General features: G+C 33.7%; 1 protein-coding gene across 1 annotated transcript in view; it reads right to left on the bottom strand.

Annotated features, from left to right (window-relative positions):
- The window catches only part of LOC139772488 (uncharacterized), a 43,350-nt gene that overhangs the window by 13,775 nt on the left and 2,032 nt on the right, over positions 1-27,543 (bottom strand). The window lies entirely within an intron of this gene.

The raw sequence follows: 27,543 nt of genomic DNA, 5'->3' as shown, positions 1-27,543 counted from the left end.
AGTAAGTTTTTATTCTCTTAATTAATTACTTCGGACATTGTAACAAAAATTGAGTGAACGAAAGCTGATAACAACATTGTGTATGAAATTTCCTCTAAAACACTGTACGTAATATTTATTATGTTTTGAAATGAACTCAAGAGAAGATTGCGTAAGTTTTTTTAATCTCAAACTTAAGGCTGTAACTTTTAATAAGTTTGTACTAAATTGCTCACTGTTGCAATATTTTTGACTGGTTGTTCACACGTGATCTGTAACATATAAATAGTATCTTTGAACAATACTTCTTGAATAAAAAACGAAAAGAAAGAGAAAGGGGGTAAAGAGAGAGTTTACTTTTGAAAGAGTTTGAGAGAGTTTACTTTTGTAATTTTAATTTAGATATTGTACCGCAATAAAGATATCGTATGGCACTCACTCATAATGCTCATTCAAATCTGAATGGGCTAAGGAAATATGTAAACCCGACGTGATATTATTACTAAATATCGATCTTCTTGCATCTTATTAGCTGATAGATAGCAAAGGCGTAAATAAGGTACAAAATATTAATTAATTATATAATTGGACAGTGATTATATCATGTTGCTTGTAATTAGAACATGAAATATAATCACGAAGACAGGAAATGTCTGACAGGAAACAACTTATGGAAAAAGAGAAAGGAAGAAAGAGGAGAACACTCTCCTCAGTAAAACTTTCATTCTGGTTTATTATCACAAATCAAAAATTTATGGAAAAATTGCGTGCGGAAAAAATTGAAGAAACAAAACAAAAGACATAATTATTTTAAGTACTACTATAAAATTAGAAAATTATTCAAAGTGCACAAATTTCAATATAAGGTTTTTAAGCAAATGTGATGTTGAATAAACTTTCGCTTTATCTTACTTTTTAATCATGGTTTCTCAATTTATAACTAGATTTCATCGTTAAGGCACGTGGTTCCGTGACGATCGATAAAGTTGTTAAGGTAATCGTGATAGAAAATATAGAAATATTGACAGTTTTTTCCCCCGCGATACAGAATTTTATCTCTTGCTTGCTAAACGAGGATGTTCGCCCCCTCATTTCTGCCCTTGTCACTAGTAAGATCTACACGTCAATCGATTATTCGACCGATTGAGTAGCGAAAGCTACCGTGAATAAATCGCGGCAAAAAGAATTTCCATCTCGTAAACGGGGGATGCCGAGTAACGTGGACAGCGTGATGCGGTGGCAACGGATTTATATTGTAACTAATGAAACGTAAGCTTCGGTCTTTAGTAATTTGTTTACACGTCACAAGGAAAAGGCACGTTCCCTTTAACTTGCTCTTACTTATGCTCTTGCCGAGCGTCGTCAAATGTTATAAACTTCGGAAAGCGATTGCCTCATTCATGTCAGCTTCAACAGATATGAGAAACGCGAAAGTGGATCAAACGCTCGCGGATATTTCCTTTCTCTCTCTTTTTTTTTTTAAATGGAGGGACTTGTAGTTCCTTTTGCTCCAAGCTTTGAGGATTTCTATTAAAAAAGAAAACTGTATATGCGTGGCTAAATTATGAAATAGTACTCTCGCTGTTGAAAGCGTCTCGCAAACGATAAGAATCCTCAGAGTCGGACTTTTTGCATTCTGCGTCGCGTGAAATAAATGCAATACAAAAACATAACGAAGAAGATATAACGATATTGTTTTCTTATCTTATTATTTACTTTACTTCAGTATTTCCAGATTAAATTACTTACATTACTGTATTATAATTTCTATTAATTGAAAATTAAAAAAAAAATAAAAAAAACAGGGAAATTTAGTCTTTTTAATAATTTTCTTGTACTTCATGCACCATTTGTCATTAAATGATGCTTCGTAGGAAAAAAAATTTTATTTGAAAAAAATTATTTTGTATATTACCTATAGAAGAACGTGTATATTGTATACGTTGCTAACCATTGTTGTGATGCTTTAATTGGTTATGTGGTATAATTGCGCCATGTGGTATTCCTAAATTTGCCCTTTAGGGCTATTCCTTATACCGCTGATTTTTCCCAACTGGTCTGCCTCTAGAATACCCCTGAAGCTCCCTTAGCCTCCTGTTCAATGAGTAATAGGATCTTTTTCCCGGAGTAAATCGGCTAGGCGGGATGCTGACCGCATCACCTCACCCTATAGCCGTAGCCCGTGAAACCCCATGGGCTTTCTTAATCATTAAAAGGGGATACCTTTACCAATCTTATGTGCCTTATTTTGAGTTATGTCTATTTCCTGCATGTATTGTGCGTCACAATTGTACTTTTAATAAAGATGTGTAAAGGCGCGATATTAGAAACACTTTTTTGTGACATCGCAAAATGCTACTCTTTTTATTTTTCTTCAGAAAAGATAGTTAAAGTGAACATCGAACTCATTCATGCCACTGAGATCACGATAATCCTAGGATAAAATGGCGCGATTTAGCTATATTTTTTATAGGATTTCTTAATTAAAATTTTAGTTTTATAAAATAGGGTGCGATATTAGGCACAGTTCCTCTATTGTATATTATATTGTATACAGTTTTCTATCAACGTTACTTGGAAACACATGCAACTATAGTGCCAGAATATTTTATCAGTTGATGTTTTGCACGTGGAGGCTAAAGTCAATCATCGAAACGGAAAACAAATTGCGTTACAGCGGCGAGGATTGACGCGAGATGCGTCAGGTTTTGACGAATCTCGTCATGCATATACTTCCGTTGCATGCTGGGCTGTAACGACTGTGAGTACTGTGACGGATGGTGCAGTTTCGATCTCCAATAAAAGCGAACCAGGAACCGGCCGGGTAACCGATTCCGAAAGAATTGGACAACCGTTCGTCGTTTCCACGAAGATTTCCTCTAATCTCCGTCGCTTATTTCATTTGTGCTGCTTGATGATTTAAATCACGACTTACGGAACATTTGAATTAAAATTAGAAAATGTTACAACCTGTTTCTCTAAGTCTTCTTTATATAGATAGAGAGCTGCGATAGATTAAAATAGGAAGAATATAATAATAATCGCGTTTAATGGTATTCGGAAATAATTTATTAACGTTTGATAAAACAATACAACAATAAAATTTAACACGCACACATACATCTCGATCGTGACTACAGCTGAAAAATGCGTTGAAAGATTGCTCGAGTTTTGCTATTGATGAGTGAAGTGATTATCCGATAAAGTGAAATATGTAGATTCTGTTTAATATATACATGGTTTTTTAAATAGTATTACGGTGATTGCGGCGGAATATTTATTCCGCGCGTAGGACGCCGTCACTCATTATTACACTCATTGACGGTATGAATATTCAGATTTAAATCCCATCGAATTATGCATTGCTAATCGTCTTGTCCTTGTGATGTAAATATCTTCGTGACAAATCTTCAACACTAACGCGAGCACACCCCTTTCGCCCTTGTTAAGTGTCTACTAACGGAAATCTTACGTAACGTAAATGCATTCAAAGTACGACGCAACGATTACTCGTGTCGCTTGAATCTACTCAAATCTTGTTAAATTCGATGTTGTGTGACTTACGTATATCTATATACGCATGATTTATCGGTAAGTACCAATTTTTTCACTGTACCGTGTATTTTATATCGATTTTACAAATTGTACGAATTTGCCAAAACTATTTTAGGAATGCAACATGCAACGCTTGCATCAAATACACATAGAAGGGAAAAGAGCAAATGCTTCTTAAGCAAATACTCATGCGTTTGACAAGATTCCGTGGGTTGATAATTAAGTTCCAGCAGGAATCTCGCAGGAGAATGTCATATGTAATTTGGCCATGACGCAGTGAGAATAACATCTTTGATATCGCTTTCCTATGAAGGAAGAACGCGGAGAATTCACATACAAGAGAATTTTATCGAAGGTTACAATTGTATGAATAATGACAAAACTATTTTAGGAATGCAGCGCTTGCATCAAATATACATAGAAGGGAAAAGAGCAAATATACTTCTTAAGCAAATGTTATTGCGTTTGACAAGATTCCATGGGTTGATAATTAATCCCAGGAATATTAGCAGCAGAATGTCGTGGATTTTGCCATGACGCAGTGAGAATAACGACGTCTTTGACATCGCTTTCCTATGAAGGAAGAACGCCGAGATTTCACGTACAAGAGGAATTTATCGAAGGTTACGCTGATACAAGATACAAGTTACGGCAGTTCCAACAAAAAGCTCGAAATTGAGAGCAAAGTAAATGTCTATAGTATCTTCTCGTATAAATAATAGCGCTAATAATTCGAACCTTTGACATTAATGCGCAAAAATAAACGATCCTTATCAAACAGTACCGTCACGTTTATCATGTAAAATCGCCATAAGAATAAATATTTCCATGCGACGTAGCAATGCTATGTAGTAACGTCGCAAAGAAGAAATACGACTTCCCGTTTGTTTAACCTTTACTGCATTTGCACGAATGAGCAAAAGAGCTAATACTTGTTTAAAAGTCGTCTTTCTTTTTATATGGAAATGACAGAGCGAAATTTATACGATTAAATGACAAAGAAGCTCGATAGCCCACAAACTTGTGGAATCTATCTTTACACGTCACGTTTGTAAATCGACTGAATAAATATTTATAAATAATATATAATTGTGTCATAATTTATGTACTGTAGAATGGGGTACACATATTTCAGAAAACGTTAAAAAACTAAGCCACAGTTTGGCAATGTTATTCGATTGGTAAAAGTAGATTTACCGTCAATCGCGATAAATTGCGTATCAAAGCACGATTAAATATATGTAAACGTAATATTATAACGCGTATTGTTATTGATATTTAATATCGTCGTAATACCCTTCATGCCTATATTATAGCGCTTTGTGATTCAATAGTAGATGCTTCTGAATTTCGAGACGTAGTTTCTGGAATTTGTCGGTATTGACTGAACGTCAACATCCGGTGTTAATATCCGGTCGAGAAACTAGCGATTCCTAATATTACGTGCTGGAATGCGACGCTCCTTGCGTGATGAAAATAGGAAATTCGCGAACAGTGTGAAACTTGAATAATGAATATTGGCGACAATAAAACACTCGAAATGTAATTTTCTTCCTTAATACAAAAGTGCAGGAATGCTGGCCGAAAAAACCTGAATTCTTCAAAGTTTGATTTAAAAAATTTAATATCTACTCGATAATGTATGGAAATACTCGATAATGTAAGTAAATTCTCCATAATGTATGTAAAAACGTATAAAAATTTGTTTAATCAGATCATTTTATTTATTCTTTTTTGATAATAAATCGCTTGCAGCACACACAACCACATCATTAAATAATACATACACCAGTTAAATTAGGAAATAAAATAAAAAATTGGTAATTCAATATTATTTGAAAGAAAGAATGAGATTAAATTGATTTTGTTTTTACATTCACGCGCTTTCAATTAATCCAAACTTTTAAAATACGTTCTTCCTTGCGCAAAATATGCGTTAATCTCGCATCTGATTATAAAACATGCATAAATTTGCAAACATTTTGTTGAATGACTGTAACGATGCATATGAGCGATTTTTATACTTACAAAACGTTAACAGTATAAAAAGCGTGTACGTGCTGAAAAACGTGTCTTATCGTGACGAGCGTATTGTTCACAAAAAGTTTTAAGCTTACATTTAAGCTTACTGGATACACGTCGTTTGTGGGGCAAAGCGCGATGGTTTTAAATAGTTGGCTTTTACTAGCTGATTCCTACAATTGCGTCGCGTTTAGAAATAAGAAGCATAACTCAAGGGAAACAGCGAATTGGAAATTTATTCGTTTCACGCTTAGTCTGTCTGTATTTTGGATTCATTATCCTTCGTCAATCTACTGAAAATATTCTATGCTGATTCAACATTCTAACCCAAAGGTAGGTGAATTATACATATAGCCACTCGTATCGAGGCGAACAAGCTCACAGGAAAAATATTTGCTCACCCTCGTAAAAAAGACACAGAAGGTCCTTTCACGGTGAAAATCTTTTGCCCGTTTAATTTCACTATTTCGTCAAATTTGAAAATAAAGATCAAACAAATATTATTATTGTCATTTCAAATTATTATTAAGTGTACTAATTTAGAGGATATATTTGTTAAGAAAAAATACTTCTCCAAGTTAATTAAACAATTTTCGCCGTCAAATTACAAGGGAAACGCCATAATCGGTCAGAACTGGATCTTGATTGCTTATAATATTATTTTTGAGTGAATTTTACGTACAATTCTTCGCCTCGGCAAACCATGCGTCGTTACTTTCAGACATAACGCAGTCTTAACCAAAGTTAGAACGGCAGAATCACGTAATTAAATTTATATCAATTTAATTACGCTATACATATATACACAAGGAAATTTTCGCCGTATAGACATGAATTTATAATCATCATGGAAAATGTCAAATGCAAGTAAACCATAAAATAATTCATACATTTTAATTAATATCAAAAGAAATAGACTAGATAAAATTGTAATTTTTAGTCAAAGTATATCCCATCAGACGCGAGCACTGTATATGTCACACATTAATGTTTTAAATTAGTTCAGTTCAGAAAATTTTTAGTAAAGAATGAACTTTTGGAAAAATTAATAAACATATATATAATTTTATTTTTATGCTGCAAAATTATTTATTTTACACTGAGAAAAAAATGTTCTGGATTTTAGTAAATATTAGTTTGCATACAACTGTGACTCCATTTATTAAAATAAAGAAAATTTTTCTTTTTATTAGTATATTTTTTTCCTAGTGAATATACATATACTAATAAAAAGGAAAATTTTCTTCATTTTAGTAAATAGAGTCACAGTTGTATGCAAACTAATATTTACTAAAACCCAGAACATTTTTTTCTCAGTGTATGATGCGCTAAACTTGGATTTGCTTGTATAATTTAAAATCTCGATATTCGCGAGAACACGTCTCGATAAATTTCTACTGGCGAATTGAAAATAAAGTTGCATTTTTCTGTGGATGATAGAACTTTGATGGAACTTCGATAAACTTATGTATACTAAAATTGGTATCCTGAGGTAATGATACGGCTTATTCAACTTTGCGAAAATCTCACGAAATAACGTGTACATACATTGGTACTGACATAATATAATGGATATTATTGAGACGCGTTTCTTGCGTGGGTCTAATCATTATATCATATTTAAACGTAGGCTTTAAATTTTTACGCATTATTTTGTGAATGTTTATAGAAGATAATTAAAATAAAAGAGAGCTCGATAGGTTTGAAAGTAGATGAAAGTATCTAAATCGTATGAAACCTAAAAGTACAACAAATAAAAATGCATTATTATATCCTTATGCTATTAGGCAAATTCATAGTACAACAATTGTATATGTCCGTACAATCAATTATATATTTCTATATAGTGGTAATATTCAGGTTTCGGCCTTGGACAAAAAAACCGTTTTTCGTCGCACTATTTATCATCAACGATTATATCTCTATTTGATTCAAACATTCAAGAAAAATATGTTTTAGCAGAAAACGTGACCAAGTAACAAGAATTGACAAATCGAATTATTAAATCATCAATCATTGAATCATCAATTACTGAAGTGACTCATTCTTTATCACCATTCGTTCTACTTTGACATGTATTTTACGTTAAGGAATGACAAACGTTCTAGTCTGCCAATTCAAGATTATGACCCGAAATAAAATTTTGGCTTTATAGTTACGCTTTATCGAAATTGCTCAATTTGAGAGAAAAATATTTATCGTGTGAATATATTTACTTTAATTTCTCATATAACATATTTAACATAATGCATGTTCATTACTACAGGCATGTATGAATAATGTAGAAAATTTATCTTGCTCGCACTTGCGAATTTACTTCAAAATATGTTATAAGATATGTATGATAAACTATGCAAGTTTATCGGGTGGAAAATCATCATCTCGTGTATTAATTAATTTACCGATATATCGATCGTTCTGGAATCTCACGTAGCATTCCTGGTTCCTCTGACCTGATCGCGTTTACTAGTGTTGCAAATTTGCAAGCCGCATTTCTGACTGCAGCACAAATACGGCGGATTCTACTCCGGAGGAGATTAATTCGAGGGCGCGGCATATTTCCCAAGCGTATCCGCTCGGGTATCACTTATAAATCGTATCGATGAGTCGCGTACCAATTTTCACTCGATACTAGGCAATCTCTCGGTTCGATTTCGCATTTATTCCATAAATAAATCGGTGACATATCATTATCATTATGCGTCTTATCCTCGCGATGCCGCGATGGTTCGCGATCTTTTTATGCATGAGAAAACCTGGTACTGAAATTAATAAGAGAATTTGTTCCTCTTATATAAAAAAAAAAAACTGTTTAGCTGTATCTTAAAATAAAAAATAAAATTATCTGAAAAAGCATGCTGTAAATGTCATAAATAGAGTTTAATTATTACGGCGAGGACTTTGCGAAACTGTTTTGAGAGTTCGATCAAAACACTGCGGCGCGTATTTGTTTTTCGAAGATTCACCAGTGTCGACAAGGAGTTCTGAACTCAAAAGTAAAACAAGTTAAATGAGGAACAATATAGGAAAGTCAAAGGTCAAAATATGAAGGAAGTTGAAGTTAAAGTAATCTATAGTTTATTCTCCAATGGTTAAGGAAACATTGTGGCATTTCGACTGTATTGTAGGTCTTCTTCATCGCGATAATTTAAGCACGAAAATGAGAATTTAACAGCAAAACAACATAATAAAAAAGATTATGATTAAATCGATTCTTTAACTCTATAACATCCTTTACTGCTCTTATTTTGGCCTTTGACTTTCCTATACTGTTCCTATATTTGCATATAGCGAGCGTGACTTATTTATTATTTAAATGAGGAAAATCTGAATAATGTGCACGTTTAAATTTGGCCGGAAGCACCTCTGATGATCTGGAGAAAGATCTTTCTGAAGGATTAAAAGTACCTTTTCAGTTAAATTTATAATCGCGAGGTAAAAATTCAATTCAATCGATATCGTACGTTGTATCGTAAAGGTATATCAACGATGCTTATTAGCATCAAAATTTAAGTCGCTTATCGATTTAAGTATGTGTATTTACTGTGCCAACTAGCTAGGAGCTGCATTTTAAAGATCGACAAACAAATCGATGCGCTGTTTACTGAGTTTGGAAAAAGTATATAAAAATTCACACACATATATATATATATATATATATAATATTATTATTAGATTACCGAGAGATCCAGTCCTGACCGTAAACGCCGTTTTTCTCTCTAATTAATTGTATATCATAACGGTCCTGTTTCACATATTATTATTCTATCAATGATATATTTTTTTTGTAAATTACAGTCTAAATTTTATACGTTTTGATTGTTACCGCTAATATATAATAACTATCACGCGTAATAAATAATACGATGTTATTAATACTCATACTTTGACTTTCAATAATTGCTCGGATAATTATTCGATTATCGGATTTGAACATGTATATTAACGTTTACGTAATTCAGGCGCGTAAAGTATACATTTATTAGGATGCAATTAACTTGAATGGTAACTTATCAAAGAGTATTTCTACAGGCTTTTAATAATGTTTGCTCGATGCACACACTGTTGAGTACGCGAGCTACTGAACGGCGTTGTGGATGAGGTACATTTGATCTTGTATATCAAATGTTTGCGTCACCACCATGACGGCGCCACGAAACACCCACGACTACCACATCTTCTGCCACCTCGCTCTGCGAGGGTGTCTCGTGACTAACGACATGCGTATCGCAAATAATCAGTCAGTTGGACCTCGAGTTGGACATTAACGACGCAAATTGGGATTTAGTCACCTTCGTCCCTATACATAGAACACGTACAATCACGAGAGCAACCTCGTAATTTGATATCGAACCGATAACATCGAAAAACGTGTTTGCGCACACATTAACTTGTTAGCCGTGCTAGAGCTGAAGTCGAAACGAGTGATTGTTAATAAATCGCACTTTTAAACAATTATTTTAATTCAATAAATTTGATACTTTTTTATAATTCAATAAGAAAATTTTGTTAAATGGAAATAATTACAAAAACGTTGTAATATACATATAATATAGATAAAAATATAGATATTATATGTTGTACGAGAATATTATTGATACCGTTGCTGGAAAATGTTTCATACGCCGCGCATAATGTAAAATTATTAAAGTTAATTAAGCATGCTGCTAATAATAAAGCATTCAACATTATTATCCATTGTTCAACTTTATTATTAGCGTTTGTAAACATGAGCGCACTCGATTAAAAATTAATGCGTTTATAAATATGTTAATAAATGATACATGCAGCTCAAAATGCAACGAGATGAAATATAGGGAAACCTATTAAATTTAGCAATTATAAAAGAATTGCTCGTCAGATGATGAAAAACTTGTCCTTTATTGGAATATTCACAAATAAATTTCTGTTAGTGAGATTTTGGAGGCATCGTCATTATTCCACTCGTTGATGCTCTGCATCTGCACGATACGCGTAATGTTCTAGGTCGACGAGCGCCCGTATCGACGATACCTTGACAGCATACTCAAGGACCTTTGCGAGAACGTTGAACCTCGCATGACTACGTGAGATATCGATTTGCTCCAATCTGAAACCTCTACCGAGAGGCACATAAATTATCCATTTGATAATCGCTATTTACGAGGGCGGGATTAATTAAGAATAGAGCTAATACCATGCTAATACTATGATAAATTCAATCTATTATTTTTCAATTCGATGGCTCGACTCGTGATTTATGATCTCGACACGTGTCGGTAATGTGAAATCGATATATACACGCCGCGATACAATGACATCCACTTTACTAGCGATGAGTTAAGGATTTGCGGTTTTATCGCACAAATTATATTGCAATTGCGGTAAAATCCACCCCATTTATTTTAGTTATGCGTTTAATTTCAAGCACAAAAAACGAGATCAAGAAAGTCAAAATTCAAAAGACAAGCGATCAGTCTTCATTGTGAGTGAATAATTCTACAGTTATATGAAATGAAAACGATTTAGTATATTGTATTAATATCATATCTTACAATTAAGTATTGTATAATGCATATCTCGTTGTTTTATTAATTGCTTGAAAATGGCTGGAATATTTTATAAATTCTATAGTTGATTTCTTTCTGCACAAATGTGTCAAGTTATCGTCGCAATGAATTTTGCATCTTCTGACGTAACTTTCGACTTAATTTATGTACGCATTGTTTACGCGTTTACGCGATGGATAATTCACTCTACCAGCCATGCGAAAATTTGTTCGTACTCATGTTGGCGGCTCACCGTGGCTCACGCGTAAATAATGAACACGGTAAAATCCAGGCCTTGATAAATTAGTCAGCTTTCATGTGGAAAAAACCGAGCCTTTCTGTGTCAAAATAAAAAAAAAGTAGCCCCTATAAAGTTTTCTTTACAGAACAGATATATCTACAATTATATTGTAGATATAGTTAAGCCCACTTAAATGGACTTGTTATCTTTCAGAATCTCAATTCGCAGTTTAATTACCAAGATGTTTATTTAATGTTGAGTATCAAGAAAGGTTTAACATTGTTGGATACCCGGTATAAAAATCGTCCATTGTCCAGCGCTTCTTGTCGCCCGGAATAAAAGTTGTAGTTGCGGCACGTGGAGACGAAGTGACGCCCAGCGTCGCGTCGCGTCGCGTCGCGTCGCGTCTCCGGCCTTGAACCCGTTGCCAACGCTTCCTCCCTAGCCGCTTCTCAGATTTCCTAGAAGGCCATGGTCACTGAGAAGCTGCTTTTTACTTCGATTGTCTGTTTACTGCAGCATCGGGAAAATACCGAGTATTATTTCCTTATTTTTTTCAAAAAGTGTTAATGTATCACCGATATCTACTCGCTTGATTCCTTTTTGCGTTTTTTACTTAATTGTTTCAAATCATTACAGTTTTATTCGGACACATCGCGTGACCTAACGTGACCTATCAGACCGTGTGTCAATCAATTTGGGTTTAATAAAATCGGATTCATAAATCTATTACGGATGAGTTTCGATCGGTGATACATTGATTTGACGGCTAAAATTCGTCTGTGAGATGACGTGATATCGCCTTCATATGTTTACTATATAATTTTTTATCTATAAAGCTTCTTACCTTCTATTAATACTTTTATTAATTATAGAAAATCAATAATAATTGCCTGTTATATGTGTTTATTCTTAGAATATCAAATTAAGAATTTAATATCATTACATTTCTGTAAGTTACACACATTTACAAAAATGTAATATATATTCTTCTCTAAAATAATTATTAATCTCTCTCTCTCTCTCACTATTACATTATCCGTACTTCTGAAAAGTTTTAAATGCAATTACGCTCTGCGCTAGTGCATCTCACTATTAACGATCGTGCAACGTGCAACATTATTCACATCCACGTGTAACGTTTAATATTATTTTTAACATATATCGTATTTTTATCCAGAAGATTACATCTAAGAGATACGTTCAACGCGCGCGCATGATGAGTGTAAGTCTACTGACATTCGCAGAAATGGATCTCCAAACAATTGGCGATATGTCTGGTACACTTGACCCTGTACTGGATAGCTCGACCATGGTCGCCACGGTTGCGATCAATTTTTAATCTTCAACGGAGTGCATCAATAAACGATCATCCTTCTAAACAAGCTCGCGTATATGGAAGAACAGAAGAAAACACAAAACACACGTACTTTTCTCTTCCGTTCTTCTGCATACAAGTTTCAATATTGCAGAAAATTAAGATTTCGAGATAGTAATGTACTTGGCAATACCATTAATAAAAAATTTTGTTTTTGGAAAAATATATTTATAGTTTTACCATCTTGGTATATATAATTTCATAATTTTTATGCTTATGTAAATCAATCTATATGCAAATGAAAAGAGAGGAAGAAAAGAATTTAAACATGTAAATATTCATTTCACGTAATTGCGTTTTCACAAATCCTAAAATTAACTTCTTCCTTTTCCGTGAATTTCCCTTTCTCTCCTTTTTTCCCCTCCTCTTCCTCTCCCTCTCCCTTCTCTATTACCTTCTTCAATAAATTAACTTACTCTCGAACTTGATTGATTTTCATTAGTATAAAATTTCTAACAGTCTATTGAATTCCTGTCGCGACATTGGTTAATTCGTAGGATTCGTATAGGATGTAAATTGTAGCGAGTACATGTAGGAGTTCGTGCTTGCGCAAAGGGCTTTGTAAATCTCCATTTGTATATGAGAGTCACGTTCGTCCAGAATCACGCATCGCGGTAGACGCAGGAAAATTGAACGAGATGAGTCGGTGGCAAATAAATTCCATGCTGGGCTGAAGCAAAATAAAGCATACCTATCGTACATAAAGATTCTTCACCCACGAAGAATTTTCACCCACGTCATTCATACATGTATGTGTGTTGTAAATATTTGCATTATGTTTACAAGGTACGTATATACGATAAAATAAATATAGCGGCTATTTTATCGAGGTCTATGCGTATTATCCCTTGATATATATGTATTTGACCGAATTGCGTCATAAAGTTAAATATTGTAACTGGATATTTATTACAAGCTATAAATCAGGCAAAATATGTGACCATAATCGGCACGTGGATATATAAAAATCTTTCTTTTGAAGCAAATATTTTTTGGTTTATTTATATCTAATTTGTGGAAAGCACGCCGTTTTATGGAGATTCGAGAAGTCGTCGAGCACTCTGTGTTAATATTTGATATTCTATTCTATTACAATGAAAACCTAATTGGGATTTAATGCATCTCCCAGCGGTAAGATATCCCTGTGTTGTAGCAATGGTACGCTAATTATATCGAACGGATAGCCCTGGATACTGTGAACGCTCGAATTTATGTCCTCCGAATATTCCTGTTCTCTCTCCGTTCTATTTTTAAATTACATTTATTTAAACACGGCTGCTACTGATACAGCCAGTAGCCACATTCGTCGCATCTTCCGCGCGTGAGTTTCATAGTTTCTGCCGGATCAATCACTGCGAATATCGGACGCAACGGTGAGTCGTGCGTGTCTGTCAGCGGATTTATTATTCGATTAATTCGTAAGATCGCCGCTCGAATATTAACTAGCTCTCGATGCGTAGTTCCTCGTAGCTACGCCCACATAGGTTGACAACCTCTCGCAGGCTGCCGGCAGCCTGTGCCGGGATGTATCCTGCAAACTACGGCAGCAGCAAATACGGGTCACGTTATTCAGGTCACCGGCATCGTCCTTGCTTCTCGCTCCCCTTTCCTTTCTTCCTTCCTACCTGCCTACGTATTTATCTGCCTACCTGCCTCGCTTCCTAACTTGTTGCCTGGTTTTCCTCGGTGTATTCCCATGGCACTCATATAGTTATCTCCAGCCAGTACATTGCCGTGCACCCGTCGCACGTTCGACTCAAATATGCATTATACAGTATGTGTATTGAACCGTGTCTCTATTTTCGAAAAAATTCTTCGGTTTTCCGAAAAATGCAGCGATAAAGTTCATAAGCTTCGGACAATTTGCCGTGTCGAGATTGTTGTGATTATTATAGTTATTGCTACAAACACAAAAACTCCGTTTATATTGTATTTATATTCTATCTTTAATTATAAGTGGCTTATTGAACGAATCGGTGTAAGCAAATTTCTATAGATCTCAAAGCATCATGCTTATTTTTCTATATACTCTCTCTCTCTCTCTTACACGTAAAATTAAAATATGTATAAAATTTTAAAAATTAATTCTGGGAAAATTTTGTCTTATGCAGTAGGTTTTTAAGGAATTTATATTATTTCGATATTACTTCAAAAATTGATTTTTAATCCGAGCAATGAGTTTTTAAAGAATAATTTTCTTTTATTCTTGAACTACGTAAATTGGCAATGTTTATTCACGAAAGGCTAAATGATATTTGATTGCTTTCCAAAAAGTAATCTATTTCTAGAAATACCCAAATAATTCTTCATTATTAAGGATAACAAGACCGTCTTGATATAGGTACAATTAGTTTAGAAGAAAATACCATTCACGGTCCAAGCTGGATCTTGGAATCAAGATTAAAAGAATCAAGATCCAGCCCCATGGGTCGGACCTTAAATGACATTTTCTTCTAAGCTGATTAAATAATATTTCCTCGCAAATCAAGTAACATTAGAAATGATCATTCGTACAAGGAATGCCAGTCCTTCCATCATAACGTAGCGAATTATAAATTTTTCTGAGTTATGGTTATTTCTTTTCAACTTTTATGTTACTAAAGGGTTTTATAAAATATAGCGTGGAAACAATCATAATGTAATACAAGATAATACAGAAGGTGAATGCATGCGACAGATATCACCTAATTTTCAGGTCACGGCTGTTTCTGATATCGTTTCGTTAATAGGTTTCATCGATTTGTTAGCAGAAGAGCTCAGCTGTAGCACCTATACCAGAAACCTATCTATAGCGACCTATATGAAATGTAGACTTCGTTTTTTCGCTTTAATTGTTGCCACATTTTGAGCATGGTGCTAAGATGATGATATCTGACTTGACAGACTTGGTGTCGTTTATCTTTTAACTTGTTTAAATATGCAAGTTGTAATAAGTAGTGCAACATTATATTTGTTCCTCTTATAAAGATAAAATTAAAGAGCGTAATAAACTTTATTCGTATAACGATATTACATAATCTTTAGGTCAAGCATTTTTACAATTTCTTTTTATAGTAGCACATTTTAATGAATACTTTAATTTTTGAATATTGCTTAATAATATAGTGATTATTATTTGAAATTTTTTTTAGTTTTCCTCAAAAAGAAAATAACGTAGGAAGATTGAGCATTATTTCTCTTTTAATCGTTACGCTTCACATTTTCTTTTATCATCCAACTACTTATAAATATGTGAAAACACTCACGGTACAAATGGATGCTCATGTACGAACATATATGTATTCACGGAACGTAACTATCCACGGAAATAAGAAAACTTCTGAAATTTGTACGCAACATACACGACACGAGCATTTTGTATTCTGTAGCACCACATTCTTTTAACATGACAAGTTGGAATTCTCGACCTATAATATAACTGCGTTCAAAACACGTAATGATAAAAAGTGCAAATGTAAAGTACACATTCACATAAGACAGTGCTTAACGGATATATAAAAAGATGTGTAGAAGAAATGCAAGTAAAAGTATTGGTCACAAGATAATAACGATAGTGACTTAAGGAATGCGTCTAAGCCGTGTGGGAACCTGTTAAGTTCGTGATTCGATTTCGTTAATGGCCCGTGTCAGATTTCGATTTTACGAGGCGACCTACTTTCCCATATATGATATGAAAAGCGGTTTTTGCGGAAAAAAGATAACCATTTTCTTCTGAGGCTATTGTTATATATTCATAGAGAAACACCGAATCGACTCCAATATCTGTTATTTATTATAATGTCTTAATAACTAAAGAGAAATGTTAAGGAGGTTGTAAAGAGAATCAGAAATGTTATAAGAATTGCATAAAATTTAAAGCATATAAGTTCTTTTATAAATAATGTTAGCATGTAAATTTTTTAGATTTTTTTTCTGGTTAGTTCGACAAATTTAATTGTTCCGTATATACAAGATCAAAATCACTTGATGAAGTGAAAGATTGATGAACAACAAACAATGTGAAAAGCAAAACTATGCTGGCTTTGCAATTTTCTGTTAGTTTCTGAAAATATTTATAACAGAATTCAAAAACTTTTAATGTCACTTTTATGTCACTTTTATGTCACAGTAAAAGTTTATCGCGTTATTCTCTATGTGTTTTATACAGCAAAGCAGTTGCAGCCAATATACTTGAGATATGACATAAAAGAAGTTTATATATTTTATATCGAAGCTTATAGCTTTTGTTGCTATGTAAATTTTGATTAAATACACGTTTTGATATCGATTTATTACTGCGGTTCTAATAAATTTTAATATTGTAAAAAAAATCATGTAATTATATTTTTCAAATCTTTAAAGGTACTTTAGAATAATATTCTTCATGTATTAAACATAAATTTATATTCAATTCTTTACATTTTTAATAGTCATTTTTGTTGATAATAATTGATATGCAGCATTGAGTCTCCCATTAGAACCCATTAAAAAATTTTGTACTTTGTTATAAATGCTCTCAAAAACTAACCTCGGTGGAAAAAATCTAAAAAAATTCTCACGCTGACATTATTTATAAAAGAGCTTATGTTTTAAGCTTATTATGCAGTTTTTAACATTTCTGATTCTTCTTACAACCTCCTTAAAGTAGCGTATTAAAAATCATTACAATTATAATTCTCTGCTAAACATCCAGTATGAGTGAAAGTGCAATGAATCGATTTGTCCTACACATATAGGCAATGTCGCACTATCTAGAATTCTAGATAAGCAGTATTGTGATATCTTATAGTGATACTTTGTAGATATATCAGATTAAACAATAATAATATATGAGATATTTCTAAATAGAGCATAAAAAAGTTTGATGGCTGTACTTTAAAAGTATGCAGATTAGAGATGTTAGCATTCTTTCTCGATGTCATCCCACGCGATTTGCATTTATACACGCTTTTGATTCAGAAATATCACGACGAGTACAGCCAATAAATATGGATGATGTTTGTAAAGTCGGTTCGTTGACTGTACAGTATTGGAAATATAAATCAGGTAGATTAATGTGAGATTCACTTGGACAGCGTAGGAATGGTAATTACAATCAAATGATCAATCAAACAATTGTGAATTGTGTATGTGTGTGTAAGCAGTACATCTCCCCAGGTAGCAGAGTGACGTCAAATGACGTATTAATTCCGTCTTAATGACGTCTCTAACGTCATTAGGACGTCTTTGGACGTCATCTTGCTACATGGGTCGTTATAAATTGCCTTTTGCTTTTCCTGTAGTCACTATGATTAGTGACATCGTCAATTTCATAGTACTCGCGCGAAACATGCTATTATCATTACCATGCTCTTCAAAAATATCTTCAAAGCCTCACGCATCGTGACATAGACCGGAAGTTACAACTTGTTCTACTTGCTTGAAATATATATCAACCACGAAAAACCGTAGCTTGCTATGATTGATATTTATTCATCATGCACAAATTTATACACAAATCGTACAATATAATATAATAAATATTTCACACTTGTTTTCCTATTCAAACGCGTGCTGCTTGTCTGTCAAACACAGTGCAATACTGCAATGCAATTCGCATACTTGATAGAACAGATCTAGTTTGCGCCTGTATGTGCGGAATATTAAAATCGATCGATTCAAATCTCATTATTCGAGGACCATGATGGAAATATCTCTGCTCTGCTCGAATAAATTCAAGTGGTGTCGATGAGAATCCGATAACGCCCAAGGAAATATGTATATACAAATGGCGCGTAATGCAAGGTTAAACAATACCGTAATTCGGGCGCTTATTAGCGTAACGATGAGGCCTGGTCTTGGTTAACCTCGCAAAATCACGCCAAACAAATCGATGTCTATGATGCTCTCGCATTAACAATGAATTCCAGCATAGCCTTGCTTTTCGCGTTGTATTGTACGTTGTTCAATCTTTCACTTCATCAATCCAATTTGATCTTGTATAACATGATGTAAGAACACAGTTGTAGCATTGCGCATAATGGCGGCCGAAGAATAAGACAGCTAATCAAATTTTGGTCCGGAACATCACGCTACATTCAAATGTAACATTAGTCAAGGTCCGTGACAAGAATGCAAACAAAATTAAAAAATTTGTAAATATAATACGAAAACTCATAAATTAATAAAAATATGTAATACATAATATAAATTGATGATAAAAGAACAATTTCTACATTGATTAATAAGTAGTAAAGGAAGATTAAATACGGCGAATAAGGAAATGAAAAACATTATTAATGAGGAAGTATATAGAAATTATTTAACTTGTATTGCAAACTGTAAGAACAATTTTCCTGACACTATCTTATATATTTAAAATCGTCTTGACTTTATTATAAGATGCTATAATAATAAAACAGCCCTTGCAGCGTCTTTAGGTGAACCATTCTATAATTTAACATTTAAGATTGGACTTGTATACCGTAAATACCGTTCTAAAGTTATAGTGATGTCTAATTTATGATACAAAAGAAAGTGTAAGAGTGTAGAGTAGTGATATTATATTAAAACAATTATATAAATAAAGGAACGCATTCTTCCAGAATATGTTATTTTATTTTACGTATTTCTACATTTTCCTTATTGCTTAATTTATACATTTTTTTTGCTTTTTTCTTAAGAATATTATTTTCTACGATTTCTTTATTAATTTTTCGTAATCTTATGTAAGTTCGAGTGCGAACAAGGCAAGCAATCACTTCTTTAGCGAAAGTATTATTAATTTTTATATAAACTATGTTAGTCAATTTATCGAATATTTTGTCTTCTTTACTAAAGAAGTTGCCATGAAATTTCATAAATTCGTAGTTTATTATTTCTGCTGCATGAAGGAAGCTTGCAGACGGATACATACAATTTCCTTTCGACAGTGAGCAAAGCCAGTCGTTTGGTGGATTAGGCAAAGATTTGATGGGGACTCCCAAATCATTATACCGATTTCTAAACCGCTACGTATTCAGCTATGTTCATAAGTGCATTTTGTTCTATTAAATCTTGAGAAGTGACACGTTCAAAATCATCGAGTAACTTAAGTATTTCCCTAGAAAGTAAGATAATTTTCTATTTTTAGTTTGACGCTCTAAAAGAAAACAGAATGTATTGAAATAAAGAGAGGCTAATGTATGTAATATGTAAATTCTAATTTTTAGCTCTGACTCAGTGTCAGAGAAGGAAATTTTAAAAATTTAAAAATTGTCACTTTTCATCTAAAACGTGATTTTCTGCAATGCGACTTTTTCTCGCCTACATTGCACCTTTGTCGCAAGAATTTCATGTCTTCGTTCCTTTTCACCACGTTCCTTTTCATCTCCATGTGACGTAAGAAGATAATCAGATTTCTTATCTAGCGACGAATCACATAACCGGTAGCTGTTCAATGTTTTTAATCGGAAATAGTGAGATTACGTTAGTTTCACAGAACGTTTTAATAAACAGTTTAATTAACATGCTTACATTAAATAAGTATTTTAAAGACTGACGCTCATGTATCAAAGGCTAAAAGTTGGAGAATAAATTACATTCAGCACATAAAAATCCCCCAAAATTATATTAATTAATAGATATTATAAATAGACGAGAAAGTTGACGATTGTATAAATACTGTAAATGATAATTTGTAAAACAAAATGTGAAAATATTATCCAAATTATCGCCAAAAGTTTTTCAACAGTTCTCCAATCTTTTTACATCTTTTGTAAGCTATTTCTGCAAAGTAAACTGACAATGCGAATATTACACCTTACGATGGGAAGCTCGCTTGGAATGAGGGCTCTCTCTCATGCGGTTCTCTTTTGCCTTGTTTTTTAAATCGAATTCCGCCAATTCCGTTTCTCCGTTGTGAAAATTCCATCTTGTAATTTAAACGAAAGTTTACGAGTTCTTAGAGAGAGAGAACATTCCGTTAGTGACCGTGCAATTAAATTATCAAGCTCTCTTGCGATGAAATTATGCAAGACTCTTTCGTGAATTAAGTTCATAAAATACATAACTGCTAATAAGAGCGCTGCGCAAAATATTGCAATTTATGGATTGACGCGAAACTTAATACGTGTTAATTATTGTAGTCGTAATTGTCCCAAAAAGTTTGTCCCAGATAAAGTTCTTCAATTTCATGCAGGAGATGATAGGATCGTAAATTTTGTGAAGAAAGTTTTGGATCTCGACTAACGTCACGTATTCGGAATCTCAATAATGTCAACTATATTGAGTAAAACTGCATAGGTATTATGCAAAGAGGAACGTGAGAGAGTAGCAACGGTTATGCTATGACAGATATTTTGAAATATTACTGCAACCTATATATTAGAACACATGCCAAACATTTTATTGTTACATTCTTATATAATGAAAAAGATATATATTTTATTATATTCAATATCTAATCATTTATCCTTATTTATCATGTCGATAAATATTTATACTATCAATAAACTTTCTTGTTCTTGACTGTGGTATCAAAATGATCCATGAAAGAATCGCATCGGACGAAAACGATAAGAAATAAAAGCATAGGGAGAAACTGAAAGGCATTAGTAGTATTCAACAAGATCTGTGAAATGTGCGATAGATCAAAGTATTATAAAGATAAAGTACCACTTTTTAATTTAGAATAGGAAATATCCGTGGGTGTACGCGTATATGGATATTCATTAGGTGCAAACATCGTTATCGTACGACACGTTCATTCTACGTGATAAGCGCGATTTAGAATTGTATAATGCGCGTATATTTTTCCGCTGTTTTTGGCCGTTCGTATATTTTCTCTTTGTAAATATTTTCTCTTTGTTTTCCAGGCATTTACCAGGATTAAATGTTATAGGATTATTCCTCTTTATATTTAAAATGCGTTAAACGGATTTCATTGATATCTAAAAGATCTTGACACGGTTTTTCACCATTGTCATTTTTCTGTCTCTTTCAGCCAGAGAGAAAGAGAGAGAATGTTTTAATTAGCAACTAGCCAACCATCAAAGCATATCTATTCTCTTTTCTATTACGCACAATGAATGTGTACCAGAGTCACGAAAGTCTACACGTCGTCTGTGTCTTTTGTAACGTTGTAACGGTATTTACAGCCATGATTCTTCGACGATAGTTATCGCGCTACTTATTGAATTATTCCTTTTTCTAATTAAATCGCATATTTAATTGTTTATAGTATAATTAAGCTGTTTGATTTATTTATTCGTCAAATTCCTTTTACTTTGTTATTCAAACGAACTCTCAACAGCCAGAAACTGTCATGTATCTAACATGTATAATATAACATTTACAAAAATTTACAAAATCGTTATTTATTTTGTGTTTTTATCAATTTTTTTTATCAATATTATCATAAAACAGCAATAAACTGTTTCGCGGATATTGGTCAACTTAAAGATATTTAGTGCAATGTTAGATTTTCATCGAATACACATTTTCAAATACGCAGAAAACAATAGAAATGGATTATATTAAAATATATGCTAAACATTTATTTTAATTTATTTTATATATAAATAGTACAAAAAACATGCATGCATGCCTGCCATATAATATTGTCCCAGAAACCATCTGACGAGATAAAAGCACTTGCGAAGGTTTCTATATCGAGGATCGCCGTGTAATCACGAATCGATGCGGTACAAATCCCCTTTTGCAGGTGCAAACACCGCCACGTTGGTGAAAAGTGTTATGCATCGTTCTGACGTGTAGTGAACGGAGAGAGTTTCTGCTGGGCGAGAAATTTGATTCTCTTTCAATTTATCCAGCAGCAGTGTTTTTCTGTTAACTAAAAATAATTCTCCATTATATGCGGTCAGTCGACGGGAGTGACAGTGACGTCGAGTTGTCGTAACTCCTTGCAGCATTCGTGAGTTTTTCGAAAAAGGGATACGCGGAATGGTTGAGAGCGCGGAATCGTAAAAATCAAGGTTTATTTTGCGGAAAAAACGACGGAGGCGGCAGAGCTACTAATAAAAGCTGCTAGTTTACATTGTTCTCGTGACCGTTGTTTATTGCCTATATGTCGATCAACTCGAACTGAGTCTTTTTATGCTGTTTTTACGATCAAACTGAATTCTGTAATGTAGAATGTAAAAAAAATAAGTATATACTTATTTTTTTTATTTTTGTATAATGTTAAATGGCGATTCGAGTATTGCTATTTTGTAGTTATTTTGTATAAGAATTTCTGAAACTGTATAACAATGATGCGAAAGAAAGAAAATAATTGCGTTACGTTCATTGATATTTTAGTATTAGTTTATTTATAATTTATTTGCTAATTTTAGTGACGGACATACCAACCGTATGCTATTATACACATTTATAGAGTTTGTAGTGGTTTCAGAATATCTATAACTGAAGTAGACTATAGAAAGGGCTATTGTCGGAAGTAGTTTTTGCTATATTGTATTCTCGCTTATGGTCCGAGTTATATGTTTGTGCACGCTGTTAACGTTAATAGTTCCTACTTCTTGCATTACCAATGGAGAATGCAAACTACTCGGCAAGTAAGTAAAGTGTAATTATTAATGTTAACAGCGCGTTCCAAATACGGAACCTTATTTATGGACATAAAATTGAACGCGCTACGTGCACCGTTATGAACAATTTTAAACATTTAGTATTTTTATTTATTTTTACAGCGACATCTTCTCTTCCTCAAGTAAAAGGTGCCCATTGAATACTATATCTTAAATTATTTACTATAATTTCCTTCCATAAGATTACACGTCGAATTTAGATAATGAAGACTATTCCCGGAAATCACGCTATTGGACGAATTAAAGAAGAATCAAAATTCTCGCTTAGCAGAAACACTGTCCAGTACATATCAGTTCGTAATACAATATACTTTTTAGCATCGTTAAGTTGATGTATATTTGCGTAAGGAAATCTGCATGCTCTCGACTGTGATATTCGCGATTATTTCCTCCTTCCCAGCATTTCTTCTTAAAATCCTTTTATTATCTTGTCGGATCGGATTTCCAGGAAAGTATATTATACATATAGTATGTGTGTTTTTGTATTGTTTGTATATTAGATAAATGGAATTAAATTTTTATCGTATCTTTTAGTATAATTTATTTCTGTTTCCGTCGCATTTGAAGATTTGTAAGTGATTGTAGCAAAAATGTAGCGTTAATATAAAAATAGAAAGGAATTCCGTGGGTAATAGAACTTTCAATAGCGTAATTTTTTTATTTTGTTTATCTGTTAAATTTCTACATTATAATTAATATCGTTCTCATTAATTAAAGACATACACAATGTTGCATACTTAAGAATTTTTACAAGAATTTAGGGGCTTTTCCGAGATATATAACACTGATAAACACATTAAATGCGTTTTGACGTGATGTTCAACGTTGGCCTTTTGCTTTTAGATCGCTTGAGACAACAAGGCAAAGTGGGCACAAAGGAAAAGCCAAGGAGCTCTTTTATATACTCGATCTCCTCGGGTTCTCTTAGTGGATGATAAAATAGCAAAGTATAATTTCGAACCACGCGAATGAGAATCACAGATCGTAGATCGTGGATCGTGGACGATCTTTTATTTCGGATAAAAAATGCACAATGTATTCGCGCGCAACCACGCGAATAGTATGATGCACGGTCTAAAGACTAGACTACGTGCCAAAAATAGAATGTGGGTTTATAGTGGAGCAATACCCCCTTAGTATCGAACGTAGACACTGTCACCCTCTGAAACGCTCGGCGCGCTGAGAGAAAATTTCATACAGGCTGAATTTCAGAAGATTGCATTTTTAAACTTGAAACTTGTTGTGCCTCTGATTAAAATTTGAATTACATTGTGGATAAACGCGCGGCGTAACGTTTTTTGCAATTGTGTGAAAAAATTTCCGAATGTAGGATGAAATTTCAATTTTACATTACTGCGGAAGACAATTTTTAACGCACAAAAGCGTGTTCTGCAGATTCATTACTACGACTTTCGAAAGCATTTACCGTACGTCCACCTTCTCAATTTTCAAACGTAATTATATCAGGAATTACTCTGGAGAATAAAATTTCGTTTAACTCTCCTAATGGCACTTGGGCGCTTCGTAAAAAGAAAACCTGAAAACTCGAGGAGAATTGTATCGCGTGCGGAACGTTCTGTCGTCTCTTTAAAAGCTTGGAAATCAGAGATCGCAGCCTTGGGGGTGAGGTTGGATATCGTCTGTCAATTCGAAGATTTATATAGCCTGAGAGATTAAAGTAGAGGAGACACTGCACTTTTTCTCTTGGAGCATCTATCGCTGTTGTATTACACGTATACCTAACGTGAGCTGTTAGCGAGTTCCGCTAATAGTTCATATTATCAAATGTCAACAATTATCGAAATGGACTGAGATGTATAGCTTCGACGTGAAAAGATGAGATTAACAAAGCGATGCCGCAAGGCAAATATGTATTATACGATACGTTGATTCTTCCGTATTGATTAATACACGCACATACAAATACAAAAATATCAATGTATACCCGTCAATCCTTTTATTATTTTCTCGTCGTTTGTTTTACGCGCAACGATAAGAATAATTCTATATTTCTGTTTTCGCTAGCTGTATTACGTTTATTTTTGCGCGCATTCGTGTTTTCGTCGATGCCGTGGGTGGGAATCGATTGACAGGGTTTCGTACGGTAGCATCGACACATTTTATTTAACTCTTTACTTTGTTGTTCTGTTCTCTATTCATAGACTAACTTTCTAGCTTTTTAATTTTTTTGTTTGGAGAAGCGAAATTTAACGTTGTAGCGTATGAAGTACACAGAGATGATTTCAAGTTTTGAATTATACAGATTATTTGAATGATACGGATTTCTAAAGTGGCAGCATTCTTTCCTCTTGTATAAGGTATTTTAATTTCAATACGATATTAAATTTAAAATAAACCGAAATATCTGGCGCATTTTAATGCACTGATTGTGAGAGAAATAAATCGTTCGAAAATTAACAAACGGGTAATCCGATAACTTTCAATCGGAATTATAAAAAGCCGATCAAGGCCAAAATAATGTCCGATTAATGATATCCAGATATCATTGATAATTGGATATCACAGATCGGACATTATTTTGGCCTTGATAGGCTTTTTGTAATTCCGATTAAAAGTTATCGGATTACGATTGTCCGATTATTTAAACCTGGATTTTTCTCTCAGTGTGCATTTTTTCGTGCACTGCAAATAATATATGCAGAAGTTATGCTCAAGTTATAATCTAAATTATCTTAAATATGCAAATCATCGGCAGGTGCAGATCTGAAGTGAATGATGAGTCGTTGCAGCGCTTACACGTGCATCGAGAAATAATCGATCGCGGTAGATGAAAAAAAAAGGACTAAAAGTTAGAGCAACAGAACATGGTCTGTGAAAATGAGATGAAATAGATAATGGAAATGGAAAGCGTAAACAAGTAAACAGATTGGCGTGTTTACAATTTCGTGCATCTTCTTTAAATAAGAATTCAAAATTGCAAAGCGACTCGTCCGTACGATATATGCAAACGACCGGCGAATATGTGTACTCGTAAATATAGTAACGGCTTGTTTTTTTTAGAATTACCGGCTTCAAAGTTCCTTTGGCATATTTCCCTTTAAGCACGTTTTCTAGGAAGCAAAATTATTTCCTCGCTTCTCTCTATTTTTCTCTTTCGAGGGAAGATACAGTGGTACGCGCCTTTGTGTTTAGTGGAAGGGTAAGGCAGCGCGCAGCAACGGCAATTGCATCAGAAAAACGTATATAGGGTATGACACATATAAGGCGTGTAAGACGTCTTTGAATGATAACGTACATAACACGACCGGACTGATTAATTAATCGGAGAAAAGAGGATGCGTCTAAAGAGGCAATTTCTTTTTTGTAATAATATAATATGTTCTTTCCTCTTCTTTTAATTAAAAAAAAATTTCATCTTCTTCAGGAATATAGAAGAGACGCGATAATATGATATTTATTACCCTACCTGCTGATTGGTTATTCTTTAATACATGTATAAATGATGCAATAGTTGAAATAGTTAATGAAGGATGTTACGTTTGTCACGCGAGAAACGTAACATCATCGCGTGTTTCGCATGTATGAAAAACTTTCTGATTAAATTATGCATAGCATTATACTCTTAAATTATACATTACAATCTTAAAAAGATTATGTTTTCATCTTCTTGACAATTCATGTTTTCGACAAAATCGGTGGACGAAAACATATTACATTTTTAGAACTCGTGTAATTACCCAATTATCTCTGCCCTCTTGCAGTCGAAGACATTATTTGTAATTTTTTTACTATCAAAAATTATTTTATGGCACATTTGATGGATTGGTATAATATATGGAAATTTTTATGTGTCATGCGGCGAGGGAGTACCCGCTCCGTCTTACCGGAATATGTCAGAAATACGTGTTATCGCGGTGTGAGTGGCAGGCGTTATGTTGTCACGTGTCTTCACGTCGAATTTGAACGAAATTCAATGCTATTGCCACCGGTAATGGTGCCGGCGCGTAATTGGCGAGGCCGGCTTATACGGCCTAGATTAACAATGCGTAATACATATTTCTCTCCTTTAGCGACGCCCCCAGCTCTCCGCGTAATATGCATGTGAGAATAATTGCTATGACAAATCGAGCCTCTCGTATTCCTTTTGTATTCTTCTCGTATTCCTTTCTACGAAGCTCTCGAAATAGGATGAGAGCGTCTCGCGTCTTTGAAAGAAACGAGAACGTGAACATCCGCAAACAGTTGGTCGCGTAAGTACTATATACTATATAACTTAGATACGGATAAAAAGAGGGCTAGGCATGACACGCATAAAATCGAACTTAGCTCTCC

Source organism: Temnothorax nylanderi, unplaced genomic scaffold (genome assembly GCF_030848795.1).
Source record: "Temnothorax nylanderi isolate EJ_2023f unplaced genomic scaffold, tnyl_v1.0 TNYL_tig0050_pilon, whole genome shotgun sequence".
Classification (NCBI taxonomy): domain Eukaryota; kingdom Metazoa; phylum Arthropoda; class Insecta; order Hymenoptera; family Formicidae; genus Temnothorax; species Temnothorax nylanderi.
The sequence above is the reverse complement of the archived record's forward strand: the minus strand, read 5'-3'. Positions and strand labels throughout refer to the sequence as shown.